An 8,587-nucleotide genomic window follows, 5' to 3' on the forward strand; every position below is an offset into this window, starting at 1 on the left:
TTCGGTTTCGCGAACGTTTGGGTCCGTTCGCATTTCGCTTTCGCGAAACGTCCCGTCGGAAGTTCGTCCATCACTATTTGGGATCATTGTCTTGCTGAAATGTCCTCCCTCGTTTCATCTTCATCATCCTGGTAGATGGCAGCAGATTTTTATGAAGAAGGTCCTGGTACATTTTTCCATTCATCCTTCCTTCAATGACATGAAGGTTTGCCAGTATCATATACTGAAAAACAGCCCCACACCATGATGTTCCCACCTCCAAACTTCACCATTGGTATGGGGATGTTTTTGGGGTGATGTGCAGTGCCATTTGACCTCCAAACATGGTGTGTATTATAGAATTCAAAGAGTTCAATTTTGGTCTTATCTGACCAGACTATATTCTCCCAATATTTCACAATCTTCTCTAAAAGTTGTGAAGCAACCTTTAAACAAGCTTCAACATGCTTTTTCTTCAGCAATGAAGTCGTGCGTGGTGAGCGTGCATATAGGCCATGGCGGATGAGTGCATTACTTATGGTTCAATTGTACCTGCTAATTCCAGGTCTTTCTGAAGCTCCCCACAAGTGGTTCTTGGCTCTTGGACAACTCTTCTGTTAATTCTTTTAACCCTGTCAAAAATCTTACAAGGAACACCTGGTAATGGCCAGTTTATGGTGAAATTATGTTCTTTCCACTTCTGGATTATAGCCCCAACAGTGTATGTACAGAAATATTCAGAAGTTTAGAAATTATTCTGTAACCAGTGGCATCATTATTGTTTTGCAAAAATAAAGTTGCAATGGTCTTGAGAGAGCTCTTTGCTTTTACCCATCATGAGAGGTTTCTTGCGTGACACCTTGGTAATGAGACACCTTTTTATTGACCATCAGTTGCGAATTAACAGCTAATAATTTGCTTTCTAATTAATGATATAATGATAGATTTCATCTGGTGTCTTGGCTTTCCATGCTTTTTTTTTGCACCTCCCTTTCCGCACATGTTCAATACTTTTTCCAAGTGTCATTCCATTTTATTACACATAACCTAGTTTTTGAATGTTTTTGTTTTGGTTTCTTTGTATGTATGGATTACATGTGATGATCCTGACACATGGTGAAAAGTTCATGTCAATAGCACCTTTAGAAAAATGTATTTACGTAGAAAAATGGTGACATGTTCAATACTTATTTTTATCCGCTGGTATATAGTAAATACAGTGCTAATAAAGTGCTCAGGTGTGCAAAAAATACAACAGCGACCAGTGTTTAAAGCGGTTGAAACCTCAGACATGAAACATGAACAAATTATATCCCTCTGTAGTGTGTGCTCTCAATCCAGAGCACTAAGTGTCATTTCTGTCTGTTCCTTCTTTCTTTTGCTATGAGCATGAATCCCTTCTGACAAGTTTTCCTGACACCAAGAGAAAAATGGTGACCGGGGGGGGGGGGGGGGGGGTCTGCAGCTATTTGACAGCCTCAGCCCTGCTCCTGTGTGCTGTGTGAAGGGGTTTGTGTCTCTTCCCTCGAATCAGCTCTCAGAGCTCTCCTCACTAATCTCTGCAGAATGTACCTTCAAGAAACAAATATGTCATACATACCTGCTCTGTGCAGTGGTTTTGCACAGAGCAGCCCAGATCCTCCTCTTCTCGGGTTCCTCTTCAGTGCTCCTGGCCCCTTCTCCTGTTGAGTGCCCCCACAGCAGGCAGCTTGCTATGGGGGCACCCAAGCCGAGCCACAGCTCCCTGTGTCCATTCAGACACGGAGCCATCATCCACCCCTGCCCCCTTTTCCTTCTCATTAGTTGACTGACTTTGACAGCAGCAGAAGCCAATGGCACCACATTGCTGTGTCAGCCAATGAGGAGGGGAGTCCCAAGCAGCTGAGACACAACATCGTTGGTCCTAGATGGGCTCAGGTACTACTTCAGCAAGGTTTCTCCCAGGCAAAAGATTTTAAAGCAAGATGTAATGTTCATGCTCTCTTGAAGAAGCACAAAGAAATGGACAATGTTGAGGACCATAAACACAGTGGTTGCCCGAGGAAACTTAAGGCAGCAGATGAAAGACATTTAATGTTTACTTCCCTTCCACATCCCAAGATGTCCAGCAGTGCTATAAGCACAGAATTGGCAGAAACCAGTGGGACTCAGGTACACCCATCTACTGTCTTGAGAAGTTTGGCCAGAAGTAGTCTTATTAGAAAAATTGCATCCAAAAAGCCACACCTTCGACGTGGAAAGAAGGATAAGCGACTCAATTATGCACAAAAACATAGCACCTGGATTGCAGAAAAATGGCAGCAAGTGCTCTGGACTGATAAGTCAATTTTTTTAATATTTGGATGTAGCAGGAGGTAGTTTGTTTGCTGAAGGGCTGGAGAGTAAGGATGAGCCGAACACCCCCCCCCCCCCCCCAATTCGGTCCGCACCAGAACATGCGAACAGGCAAAAAATTTGTTTGAACACGTGAATACTGTTAAAGTCTGGGACACGAACATGAATGATCAAAAGTGCTAATTTTAAAGGCTTATATGCATGGTGTTGTCATAAAAAGTGTTTGGGGACCTGGGTCCTGCCCAGGGGACATGTATCAATGCAAAAAAAAAGTTTTAAAAACTGAAGTTTTTTCAGGAGCATTGATTATAATAATGCTTAAAGTGAAACAATAAAAGTGTAATATTCCTTAAAATTTCATACCTGGGGGGTGTCTATAGTATGCCTGTAAAGGGGCGCATGTTTCCCGAGTTTAGAACAGTCTGACAGCAAAATTACATTTCGAAAGTAAAAAAAGTCATTTAAAACTACTCGCGGCTGCAATGAATTTGCCAGCTTTCACTCACAAGGGCCAAACCCAGTATTCTTTTTATGATAATTGATATACATCTGTGCATCTGGAATCCATTTATATATTACCACTGGTGGAGATTTAGGGGTCACCTGGGTCGCAATGGCAACTTGGCCCATGCTTTAGGGGGCCTGTGCGGCCTCCCTGTCACATAAAGTTTTAATTTCGACAGGAGCGACGTCATTTAATGGAACCGATCCCTGTATTTTTTACTTGTAGTCGTTGAAAGCCTGCTTCTCCTCCTCTTTCACCCATCAGCATTCAGCAGCTACAATGGGAAAATACAGGGCATCAGTTCCAGTATATGCCACCACTCCTGTCCAGGTTCCACTTCCTTCTGCTGCCTGGGCCCCTCTGTGGGCTCCCCTGATGACCCTCCCCCCCCCCCCCCCCACTCTCAGGATGGAGAGTGGGGAAGGGGCTGGTATGTATGTAATGTATTGGCCATTGATAACTGAAGCATGGTAAACAACTGTGTATACTATGCTTTGGTTTGTGAATCAACAGAGAGGCAATACAGAGCTCCTCCTGTTCCTTCTGTGCAGCTGAGGGTAAAGAGATGGAGATTTTGCTCTCTATCTTCTTTCTCTGTTCAAAAAGTGAGACATCCAGGGAATTGGGGGGGGGGGGGGGGGTGTAGTGTGGTAAGCCCTAACTACCTAAACTGAAGCTGCCCAGGTGTACATTGACAAAGATTGGCATTGTTCAGACTCTTGGCGGTTCTCCAGCAAACCGGTGTTCGTAGAACCACATGGTGCAGCATTCCTTCTCAGTATTTGGTTGTGACCAGGAACAGGAGTGGAGGACTTCCTCTCAGGACACAGCCCCCAAGAGTAACTTTAAACAAAGCCTTAAAGGGGAGTTATGGTCTCATATACTCAGTATGTGCTGCAACACTCAACAAATGCTTCTAAACTTCTAGTTTTCTTTTGGTCATCCTGTAAAGTCCCTCAAATACCTGTTGATCCTGCCAGTGAAGTCTGCCTAATGCAGCATCATTTAGCAATGGTCAGGGGCATATCTACCGCAAGCCATTTTCAAGGGGGGTGGTGCATCCCCCAGGCTCCCTCTCACTGCCACTTCAGACCAATGCCCTGCAGCTGTCAGCTTCCCTCCTCTGCCCTCCTGCCAACTTTGGGAGCTGCAGGGCATCCACAAAGGGATCTGTTTGGCCAAATAGATCCCCCCCTCCACTCCTTCGTCCCCTCCTTCAGTGCTCCCCACCTCTCTGATTGACGGGCGCCCCCTCCATGAAGCTACCGGCCAGCTCTACCACCTCCCCCTCCCACCAGCTGCAGCTGCTGCCAGTGCGGGAGATCTGGTTGAATGGAGAGCGATGGGGGGGCTGCTTCATGCAGGTGGTGATATACATCGCAAGCTCCTAGAACGTGAGGTATGGTGGATCTTTAACCTTCATACTAGAATTCCATATGATATGAACCATAGATCTGATGTTGTTTTTTTCTTATAAGTATGGGTATTTTTGTGCTGAACATATTTCTATACTTTTCTTTTTTTTTCTCTTTTTTAAATTTAATGTATATATTTTTATTGTTCTAGATCCAATTGCTTATCATATAGATATATTTTTTGTTTGTTTTTAGAAGACCTCCTAGGGAGTATACACATGCAATGATGTTGCTCATCCACTCTAATTAAGGATATCACCTAATTGGAGGGAATGAACTTTACTATCTTCTTGTCTGTACATACAGTATCTCGCAAAAGTGAGTACACCCCTCTCATTTTTGTAAATATTTTATTATATCTTTTAATGTGACAACACTGAAAAGCTTGTATAGCCGTGTAAATTTGCTGTCCTCTCAAAATAAAACACACAGCCATGTGAGTACACCCCTAAGTGAAAATGTCCAACTTGGGCCCAATTAGCCATTTTCCCTCCCCGGTGTCATGTGACTCGTTAGTGTTACAAGGACTCAGGTGTGAATGGGGAGCAGGTGTGTTAAATTTGGTGTTATTGCTCTCACTCTGGTCACTGGAAGTTCAACATGGCACCTCATGGCAAAGAACTCTGAGGATCTGAAAAAAAGAATTGTTGTTCTACATAAAGATGGCCTAGGCTATAAGAAGATTGCCAAGACCCTGAAACTGAGCTGCAGCACGGTGGCCAAGATCGTACAGAGGTTTAACAGGATAGGTTCCACTCAAAACAAGCCTTGCCATGGTCAACCAAAGAAGTTGAGCACACATGCTCAGCGTCATATCCAGGGGTTGTTTTTGGGAAATAAATGTATGAGTGCGCCCAGCATTACTGCCAAGGTTGAAGGGGTGGAGGGTCAGCCTGTTAGTGCTCAGACCATATGCCGCGCATTACATCAAATTGCTGCAGGGCTGTCATCCCAGGAGGAAGCCTCTTCTAAAGATGATGCACAAGAAAGTCCGCAAACAGTTTGCTGAAGACAAGCAGACTAAGGACATGGATTACTGGAACCATGTCCTGTGGTCTGATAAGACCAGGACGAACTTATTTGGCAGTAACCAGGTGAGGAGTACAAAGACAAGTGTGTCTTGCCTACAGTCAAGCATGGTGGTGGGAGTGTCATGGTCTGGGGCTGCATGAGTGCTGCTGGCACTGGGGAGCTACAGTTCACTGAGGGAACCATGAATGCCAACATATACTGTGACATACTGAAGCAGAGCATGATCCCCTCCCTTCGCAGACTGGGCCACAGGGCAGTATTCCAACATGATAACGACCCAAAAACGCCAACAAGACGACCACTGCCTTGCTAAAGAAACTGTGGGTAAAGGTGATGGACTGGCCAAGCATGTCTCCAGACCTAAACCGTATTGAGCATCTGTGAGGCATCTTTAAAGGGTTGATGGAGCAGCGCAAGGTCTCTAACATCCACCAACTCTGTGATGTCGTCATGGAAGAGGACTCCAGTGGCAATCTGCGACGCTCTGGTGAACTCCAGAGCCTGGCAAAACGCTTCACCTGTACCCCGTGTTCTGTGCATCTCCATGACCTGTGTTTATGGCCGTTTAGCATTATTATTTTGTGAGTATCCACTTTTATACAAACATTTCTTATTATTAAATTATCATTGGTATTGCAGTAGGTGTGCACGCCTTTCACTTCTGTTTTTCTGGTGAAATCCATGCCCAAGAGGGTTAAGCCAGTGCTGGAAAATAATGGTGGCCACACAAAATATTGACACTTTTGGCCCAGTTTGTTCATTTTCCCTCAGGGGTGTATTCACTTTTGTTGCCAGAGATTTAGACATTAATGGCTGTGTGTTGAGTTATTTTGAGAGGACAGCAAATTGACACCGTAAGGCCCCTTTCACACGGGGCCATTTTTGACGGACTCTGCTTGCTCGGCAGGGATTGATCTGTTGATCTCCTCTGAGCCAGTGGATGACAGGTCCATCTCTACTCACTGCGCAGGTATGGACCTGTCAGATCCCCACTCTCCTCTTTGAGGGATCGGATGAAAACGGACAAGCAGTCCGTTTTCATCCGGAAATAGGGTTTCCTTCCGTCTGCATTTAGCGGAGCGGATGTCAGCGGACATGTCACAGCTGACATCCGTCGCTCCATAGAAGTGAATGGAGCATACTTTCAGGTCCGCTTGAAAATCTGACAGCAACGGTCCATATGTGTGAAAGGGGCCTTATACAATCTGTATACTCACTACTTAACATTGTAGCAAGCAGTGTTGTTGCATGAAAATATATAATAAAATATTTACAAAAACGTGAGGGGTGTACTCACTTTTTTGAGATAATGTATGTATGTTGCGTGTTTCATTTTAGAATGTACTGTGAACAAGGCTTGTGCTGAAATGCATCTGCGTGTTCTTTTAACATGGTCATATGAAATAAAGATACAAGACTGAACTTCTATGAGTGCCGACTCTTCAGTGTTTTTGTAAAGCGGATTCACATGCTCAGTGGGGGATCTGTCCGCTATGTAGAGCAGACATGGACACAGCCCGCTCTCCTCTTCTCTATGGACCACCTGTCCATTTCCATCAGACTGTCATCCGATCCAAACTGCCAGACGGATGGGAAATAGATCCCCCTTCGGTCTGTTTTTGGGGGACAGGATCAGATCGGATGGCAGTGGGTGTCAACGGACAGGAAGGGGTGGGACAAATTTAAAAGGGGGTGCCCGACTTTAGTCTTGCCTAGGGCAGCATAAAGACAAAATGCACCACTAGCAATGGTGTGACAATGATGCTGCACTGCTCCTGATGTCTGAGCTAAGTTGCCACTGTCGTATTGCCACTGATGATTCATAAGCCTGCAGTTTGTCAATCAGAAGCTTTCCACACTCAAGTCTTGTCCACTGCTTTCTGGTTTGACAGCAATGCCTCTGTTACTGAAACCCTTCCACTGTTGGCTGCAGTGCCTGGGAGGAAGAGAGTATGAAATACAAATAAAGGAGCATTTGGCTCAGTCAGGGAAGGTAACCGCAAAGAGAGGTTTATGTTTTATTTATGAGGCTTGTGTTTTACATTTTACAGCGCTTGTGACTTGTTTAGACAGTCATACCGGATCTATTAGTTGTTCTTTAATAGAACTGCTTGGCTCATACATTTTCTTTGGCATGTTTTCCTATCTGAATTCTTGATTCTGCTCCAAAAGAAAATTCTTAGTAAAAGATAGACTGTGTCATTATCGCTATGAACGTCATATCGCCACAACGCATTTCTTAAGTTAAACTTGAATCAGCGTTACAAATCCTCTTACTGGCATAGGTGCTGTTACAGAAATCTTCAACAGCATTGACATTGCAGCAGAACATATTGCAATGTTCAAACTAGTCTGATCTGTGTATATGCAGTGAAGCTGTGTTTTAATGTTAGTATACTTTATATGTATATTTACAACTGACAGAAGTTGATCCAAATCCATTGACCCACCCCTGCGTTTCCCTGAAACTTTTCTTCTTTTACAATGACAGTGTGCATCGCTTTGGAAATGCTGTAGCTGCTAAGAAGTCACCATGGCTCTGTTTTGAAGCTAGACACTGGAGGGAGTGCATAGCTGGTATTGGGTAAGCATTAAAGCGGTTATAACGTCTAATTTCTTTTCTAAAATAATAAACATTATATTTACCTGCTTTGTGCAATGGTACTGTACAGAGTGATCCTGAACCTCCTCCTCTGAGGTCCACTGCTGGCACTTTTGGCTCCCCCAATTCTGCATGCAACGCCATAGCAAGGCTCTTGGGGATGCACACGCAGACTCGCTCTCAACACGACTCGGCCCTACCTCCCCGAAACCTCCTCACAGAATTTGATTGACAGCAGCAGGAGCCAGTGGCTCCCACTGCTACCTGCTACCTCTCTGCTCTGTGAGGAGAGAGAGAGCATATAGACACAGCACTGGATAAAGTACTCAAATGGGTGTAGCACTACCCTGTAGGAGACACTAAATAGATTATTTTCCCAGTTGTTTCCTCACAGCAAACACACAGTTCCATTCACTCCTCAGGCTCATTAACTAATCTAGAGGTATGCTTATTCTGATGCTTTAATAAGAACCTGTCTAGGTAGTGGGTAACAATAGGACACTCCAGTACCCCTTAGTAACGAAGTAAAGGGACAGAACTTTATCCTTAGAACTGTCAGCCAAGTTCTTGCATAAGAAATCAATGGACTGAGCTTTGTAGTAGCAACTTGAGGAGATTATTCTTCCTCTCTGGACAGTCTAAACAAAGTCCTTTCTCGAAGAATTAAATACACTGAGCTCCTCAGGACACCAGACATGTTGCTTTTGAACATGCTGACTC

The sequence above is a fragment of the Lithobates pipiens genome, unplaced genomic scaffold (genome assembly GCF_037356315.1).
Source record: "Lithobates pipiens isolate NorthernLeopardFrog02 unplaced genomic scaffold, aLitPip1_a1.2 Scaffold_25, whole genome shotgun sequence".
Classification (NCBI taxonomy): Eukaryota; Metazoa; Chordata; class Amphibia; order Anura; family Ranidae; genus Lithobates; species Lithobates pipiens.